The sequence below is a fragment of the Panthera leo genome, chromosome E2 (assembly GCF_018350215.1).
Source record: "Panthera leo isolate Ple1 chromosome E2, P.leo_Ple1_pat1.1, whole genome shotgun sequence".
NCBI classification, from domain to species: domain Eukaryota; kingdom Metazoa; phylum Chordata; class Mammalia; order Carnivora; family Felidae; genus Panthera; species Panthera leo.
The window spans coordinates 57,825,682-57,833,132 of record NC_056693.1 but is presented as its reverse complement, the minus strand read 5'-3'; positions in this window follow the sequence as shown (position 1 = coordinate 57,833,132).

Below are 7,451 nucleotides of genomic sequence, written 5' to 3'. Positions count from 1 at the left end.
TGGTGACCTGAGCCAAAGTCGGACGCTTAACCACTGAGCCACCCAGGTGTCCTTTTTCTTCCCTGTGGTAAAATGCATCTCACATAAAATTTACCATCTCGACCGTTTTTAAGTGTACTGCTCACCATGGGCCAACAGTCACCTCAACCCATTTCCAGAACTTTCTCGCCCAAACAGACACTTCGTACCTGGTGTGCTCTAAGTCTCCAGACCCTCCGACACCCACCATCCCGCTTTCTGTCTCTCTGACCCTGACTACACGGGGTTGCCTCACCCTCTCCCACATCTGGGGAAACCGAGGCTCAGAGAGGGGCGCGAAGGAGCCTGAGGCCTCGGAGCCGCGGTCGACCCAACCCACGGGACTTCAACAGCTCCAACCTGGGGGAGCCAGGCCCTGCCCCGAGTGCCTGGGGGCCGGTCCCTGCCACTGGCGACCCCCCACTTCCCGCCCCTGAGCCCCAGGGCCGGTATGGCTGTCGGAAAAGAGCTCCATGTTGATCCAGTTGTTAGGGATTAATGCCACGAAACCAAAGTGCCCTAAGAGAGAAGGATGGCCCAGAATCCCCCGGGGCGAGCCGGGGCCCCGCCAGCCTTCCCTGCAAGAGGCGATATGTTTACCGTCTGTTTCCGGGCATGCTTTAATTTATGGGATCCATATGGTGACACGGCCCAGACCACAGCCCCCGCAAATCCCACGGGCGTGCTGGCAGCTTAGGCCGGAGCCAGGAGGAGGCGGCACCCCAGCCCGGCACACTTCCTTCACTGGCTCGCTCGCTCAGGGGCCGGGGGCCCATCGGCATGGCAGGGACCCCGGAGCCACACACGTACCCCGTCTTGTCGGGTTTTAGCTGCTCTTACAGTCCTGTCCTCATCATCTGGGGGAACTCTGCCAGGCGCAGGCCGCTGGGGCCACCGTTAGTCACAGGGATGGCTTGTCCAGCCAGCCTGGGGACCCTCCACGGGGTGGCACCTGGCCAAACCGGGCCGCGTTCTTGAAAGCCCCCCGGGGTGGGCTGGCGGGCAGTGGGGGAGGGCGGTGGGGGGCCCTGGCTCTGACCCCTGCCCACGGGCTGGTGGAAGGGAGAGAGGGGAGAGGTCCCCCTCCTGCTTCTCCTCCTGGAGCCTGGGGACCAGGGTCCCGCTGGGGGAAGGCAGCCCGGGGCTGCCCCTGGAGGGTAGGGGTGGCTCCCAGAATGGGGAGCTGTGGGCAGGGGGACCCCACTTACTGAGCACCTATGTGTCACGCTTAATCCTCCCAAGAGCCCTGTCACAAACCAGGACACAGAGGCATGAAGAGACAAAGTGACCTGGGCTCCTACCTGTAACTGGAGGCATCAGGATGTGAACCCAAGCAGTTGGGAGAAGATTCAGCTGTTACACACCAACTGGGGGACATGGCTTTTAAGCAGAGACGGACAGACGGCAAAAGAGGCTCTGACTGGGCAAGAGGGGTGCGGACGACAAGCACTGCGGGACCTAGGAGCCCTCCCGGGGGCTGGGGAAATCCAGGCAGGCTTCCTGGAGCAGGTGGAGTTTGAACACAGCCTTCAAAGGGAGCAGGCTTTGAAAGGGGGGGGGGAGGGGAGGGATGAGACATTCGAACTCATCCCTGAGGGACCAGGAGAGTGACGTGTGAACAAGGTACTGGGTAGCTGAGAATGGAGGGGGATGGCAACGGGCTCGGGGCCACGGGCATCACATGGAGGGGACAGAGCTCCATCTTGCGAGGTCCGATTCTTCGAGAGGAGGCTGTGAATCCACTTTTAAGAGCCGCGATCTCATGATTATTAAGCGTTGGCAACTAGTCCAAGACGTGTTACAACACCGTGTGAACCCTCAGATGCTGCTGGTAAGATTGTAAAATGGGGCCGCTGCTCTGGAGACCGGGCCGGCAGCTCCTTCCGAGGTCACACGGAGCGTTAGCACCTGACCCAGCGGCTCCTCTCCCGGGTAGGTGTCCAAGAGAACCCCACACCCACGTTCACGCAAACACTTGCACGTGGGAGCTCGTAGCAGGCCAGTGTCCCCCAGGAAAATGAATTCTGCCCACAGCCTGAGTGAGCCCGTTGAGTCTCCGGATGAGCACGCGGCCGGCCGTCGCCTCCACTGGCAGCCCGTGAGGCCCCCGAGCGCAGGACCCGGCTGCGTCGTGTTACGACAAATGTGTTGCTAAAAGCTGCTAAAACTTGTTACGCGGCAGCTGTGGATAGCTAACTGATACAACACGTCAAGCTCTCGAACGGTGCCCGGCCCAGACAGAAATGTTCCTTGGCACCACGGTGTGCCAGAAGCACGAGGGGCCCGGAGGCCAGTCCCCCCTCTGGGCTAGCTCCTCCGGGAGGTAAAAGCATTTCACCCCCTTTCTCTGCTCAGCAGCAGCTGCCCGTGACTCCTGGCGGGGCCCAGTCAGTATTAACGGACGGACAAGGCTGCCGGGTGCGTGTGGTCCTGCGAATACGGATTATCTCGTGTTGGCTCACGTTAGGTGGAGGCCAAGGTTCCAGCCAGACCATCGAGCGGAGGCGAAGTCCCCTTTCCTCAGGTTTCAAAGCCGAACGGATGACAATTCTCGACTAAACAAAAGCATCTGAACCCACACGTTCACAGTGCCCTCTCTACACAGCCAAGAGTTCCAACCCCAGGGCCTGTCTCCATTTAAAGGACTATTAGGACGGGGCCTGGGGCATACCCTGGTCCCTGCCTGGGGGCCCTGGAAATCAGCAGTATCTCAGAGCAGTCGGGGGTGGGGGGGGATTGTTTTAAAAAATAATCTTATTGTGGGGCGCCCGGGTGGCTTAGTCGGTTGAACGTCCTACTTTGGCTCAGGTCATGATCTCACGGTCTGTGGGTTCAAGCCCCGCGTTGGGCTCTGTGCTGACAGCTCGGAGCCTGGAGCCTGCTTCAGATTCTGTCTCCTCCTCTCTCTGCCTCTCCCCTGCTCACACACTCTCTCTCAAATATAAATAAACATTAAAAAAATTTAAAAACCGTCTTACTGAGCTATTCACGTAACTACACGATTCACCCACTTAAAGCATACAATTCAGTGGCTTCTAACACACTCAGAGTCGCACAACCACCGCCAGAATCCATCTCAGAACATTCTCGTCACCCCAAACAGCGGCCCGACCCGCTGACAGTCCCCTGTCGTCCCTCCCCAGCCCTGGCGGCCACGGTCGCCTTTCTGTCTCGGCAGATTTGCCTGTTCTGACGTTTGCCATTCATCTGCCACCCTCCGGCGTGTGGCCCCTTCGCTCAGCAATGCGTCCCGGGCTCATCCGTGTTGCAGCCTGCACGGCATGTATGTTTGAAAACCGGGGAAGTTCCAGCTTGAGGGCCCACAACAGCCCAGAGGCTGGGCAGGACACCGGAGGGTGACAGGCAATCATGACTGCCCTGAGCTCAGGTGACACTTCTGGAAAATGGGCGAGTGATGCCTACCCTAGATTTACTGAGCAGCTGCTATACGCCAGGGGCCCACCAAGCGCCTGACATCCATAGCCCATTGAATCCTTCCAACAGTCCTACCTTAACTCCCACCTTGTAGAGGAGGCAACTGAGGCACAGAGAGGTCAAGACAGCTGCCCCAGGTCCCCCCAGCTGGTCACAACGACAGCTGAGAATCAGGCCAGCGCTGTGGCCTCTGTCCAGCACCTAGACCCACCAGCGCCTGGCACACAGTTGCCTCCCACTGAATACTAGCAGGGCCTGGTTCCCATAGTCACGGCCACAGCAGACACACAGCGAGGCCGGACCGCGGTCTCCAGCACGCAAGTTTGTGCCGCGGGAAAACGGCAGTGGGTTTGCTGATGGGCTGTGACCGATCTGTCACGGGAGCGAGGCTGGGAGAAGGAGACAGGGTGTGGGGCTGCAGGAGAGGAGGAGACGCCAGGGTCCCGATGGCGCAAAAGAACACGGCCTTCCCTTCGCCCCAAGGAAAAATCGGGCGAAGGCAGGAAGCCGAGCTCGGGAGGAAAGTCACCTCCCTCCCAAACAGGGATGGCCGGAGGTGAGCCTTGGCTGGGAGGCTGGGTGGGCCTAAGGGGCGCCTCCTGAGCCGGCCGGAGACCTCTTGCCTGTTGGGGGACACGGGGGTCACAGGCCTGCCCGGGAGGGAAGTGAGGGGACACGGCCCAGCCCTGCCGTGGGGGCGCCCTTCCCCCTTCCCACCCACAAAGACACTGTGCTCTGTCTGGTGGGATTCCCTATTCTGCACCGCGAGCTGGTGCATCAGAGGCCCAAACACGGAATTTGACGCCCCTTAATTCCCTGTAATAGCCCCGTAACGGCAAGCAGAGGACTCCAAACACTGCAGTAAAGGGAACGATAAGGCTCTGGGTCAGGGGGAGACTGGGCTGCTGAATGCAGAGGCCCCGATAAGCAGACAACTAAAGGGTTATTAAATGTGCAGCGCAGACCGGGCGTAATTGGAAAGTTATTAGATGTGGAATACACACAGCACCCAGTAAATGAGTAATCAGGGACTAATTAAGCTCACGCGACACAGCAGCTCGTGCTGGAGAGGCTGGTGGCTGCCGCATCTGTGACAGCAATTAGGGGCGCTCGGCTGCAGCACTGGGGCGGTGGGGGGTGGGGTGGGGAGGGTCGCCGGCTCGGCCGGGGGTCTCGATCTGACTCTCCTCCCCACCTGAGCCCTCCCAGGTGCTCCCACCTCTCAGGGGCTGGAAGGAGGGGGCGAGGCACCAGGCTCGTCCAGCCTGGAGGACAAGAGAAGTCCAAGCGGACACGTGATCCAGGACTCAGAAAAACGAAAGCCAGGCTCTGTCCCCGGCTTCGAGTCTAGCCAGGTGACAGCTGGCCACAAGCACGTAAGGGGACAGAGGGTCACGACTCCCCACCTGGACGATCTGCGAAGCGTGCACAGAACCACTCCCGGGAGCTGCGCCTTCAGGTGGGGGAGTATGACTAACCTACGGTACAGAGGGGGAAACTGAGGCTCAGAGGACGGGAGGCAGACGGAGGTCGCCCAGCCTGCTCAGCTTCCTCACCCGTAAAAGGGGGGTGCGGAGACCCACACCCACAGCCTGAGCGGTCACAAGGACTCAGCCTAGCACAGCCTGACGCACAGGAAGCCCGGGAGACGAGGGACCCCAACTCCACCTGCTGCAAAGAGAAAGTCTCCGGATCAAGGCCTGGGGCTGCTGGGGCCGAAGAACCTCCCGGTTCAGATAAAGCGGGGGTTTCTTGCCAAGCTGGGAAAACGGTGTCTCCGAAGGGCCGGGGTGGAAAGCTCGTGCGGCACGACCGTAAAGTGCGAGGCTCGCCTGCCTATCGGCTTCGGCGGCAGCTGTGCACCCACAGCACCTACAAGGGCCAGGCCTCTTGCTAATCTTGGCAGGTGTCGGCCCATTAAACCTTAGACTGCCCGGGTCGGGGTGGGGGTGGGGGTGGGGGTGGGGACGGGAGCAACTGTTAGGCTCCGTTATACAGATGAAGAAACCAAGGCCCAGAGAGGGTAACTTGCACTGGCCACATTTTGTGGGATGGGCAGGTGGCGTGAGATGTCTCGGAGAGCCTTACTGGAAAGCCAGAGTCTGCCGCTAATGCACCAGGAGCCTCGGGAGACACATCTGGGTGGGGCAGGTGTGGCCAGGAAGGCCGGGGTCACAGGGAGGCTGGTAGGATATCTGGACCGCAGGCGGGCCAGTGGGAACTGGCCAGAGGCAGGCAGGCCCAGCTTCTGCTGCTCTCGTGGCCAGAGGGAACATTCTAGAAGGCATGTCCCTGGCTCCCTCCCTCAAGGAAGGCCTCTGAGGCAGCGATTCCCTCTCATGGCCTGGGACAGGGCAGAAAGCTGCATGGAGGAGTCTCCTGTTTCCAGAGGCAAGAGCGCTCCCTAATGCCTTGCAGGCAACAGAGTGCTGTCGGTGACCCAGTCCAGCCCAGGCAAGAGCCCCCGGGGACATGGAGCCCCTGAGTCCTTGGCATCAACCTGGAGGGCCACCTGCTGGAGGCCGGCACGGGGAGCTGGACTGATCTCTGACAGTCACTGCCTGACACCCCGGTTCTCCCGGGGTCCCCTTATCCTACCCTTGCCGAGGCCCACTTCCCAGGGAGACAGCCTCCCATCAGTCTCTGGGCATACAGCCCGGCCCACTCCATTCCCAGCCATGGCTTGGTCTGAGTGATCTTCCAAAACATCACTCATCCTGCTGATGTAAAACCATTTACCCAAGTTCTGACTCTCCACATGGCATCCAAGAGACATGTGATTAGGCCCAGCCTAGCTTTTCATCCACCCCATCCACCTATCCAACAAACCATGCACCCACCCACCTATCTGTCCATCCTCCATCCATCCATCCGTCTGGCCATCCATCCATCCATCCATCCATCCATCCATCCATCTGGCCATCCATCCATCCATCTGTCTAACAAACATATATAAAGCACCTAATGCCTGCATCCATTTGTCTGGCTATCTGTCCGTCCATCCATCCATCCATCCATCCATCTGGCTGGCCATCTGTTCATCCATCCATCCATCCATCTAACAAACATATATTAAGCACCTAATGCCTGCATCCATCTGTCTGGCTATCTGTCCATCCATCCATCCATCCATCCATCCATCCATCCATCCATCCAACCATCTGGATGGCCATCTGTTCATCCATCCATCCGTCCATCCATCTGGCTATCTGTCTGTCCATCCATCCATCCATCCATCCATCCATCCATCCATCCATCCGGCTATCTGTCTGTCCATCCATCCATCCATCCATCCATCCAGCTGGCTATCTGTCCGTCCATCCATCCATCCATCCATCCATCCATCCATCCATCCGGTTATCTGTCCATCCATCCATCCATCCATCCATCCATCCATCCATCCATCCGGTTATCCATCCATCCATCCATCCATCCATCCATCCATCCATCCATCCGGTTATCCATCCATCCATCCATCCATCCATCCATCCATCCACCCGGCTGGCCATCTGTTCATCAATCCATCCATCCATCCATCCATCCATCCATCCATCCATCCATCCAATAAACATATATTAAGCACCTAATGCCTGCACTGTGCCTGGGATACAGCAGCAAACAAAACAGTTAAATTTCCTGTTGGGGAGGTTGGAGTGACAGACATATTCATGTGTCAGTTTGTAGAAAGTGCCAGGAAGGCCAACGGAAGAGGCTAGGGAGGGGGGTGGGTGAGTAAAGTTAGAGTTCTCCATAGGCCGGCCCCAGTGACAGGGGCCATTTATGCAGAGACCTGAAGGAAACAACGAAGCTAGTCGTGGAGACAGGTATGTGGGGGAAGGGTGTGGCAGGTAGACGGAACAGTAAGTGTGACGGCGCTGAGGTGGGAGCATGTTTACAAACCTTTCCTGAAAAAGCCACATAGTATTTTTGGCTTCGAGGACCGTTATAGTCTCTGTTGAACCTACTCAACTTCGGCATCGTAGCGCTAAAGCAGCCTT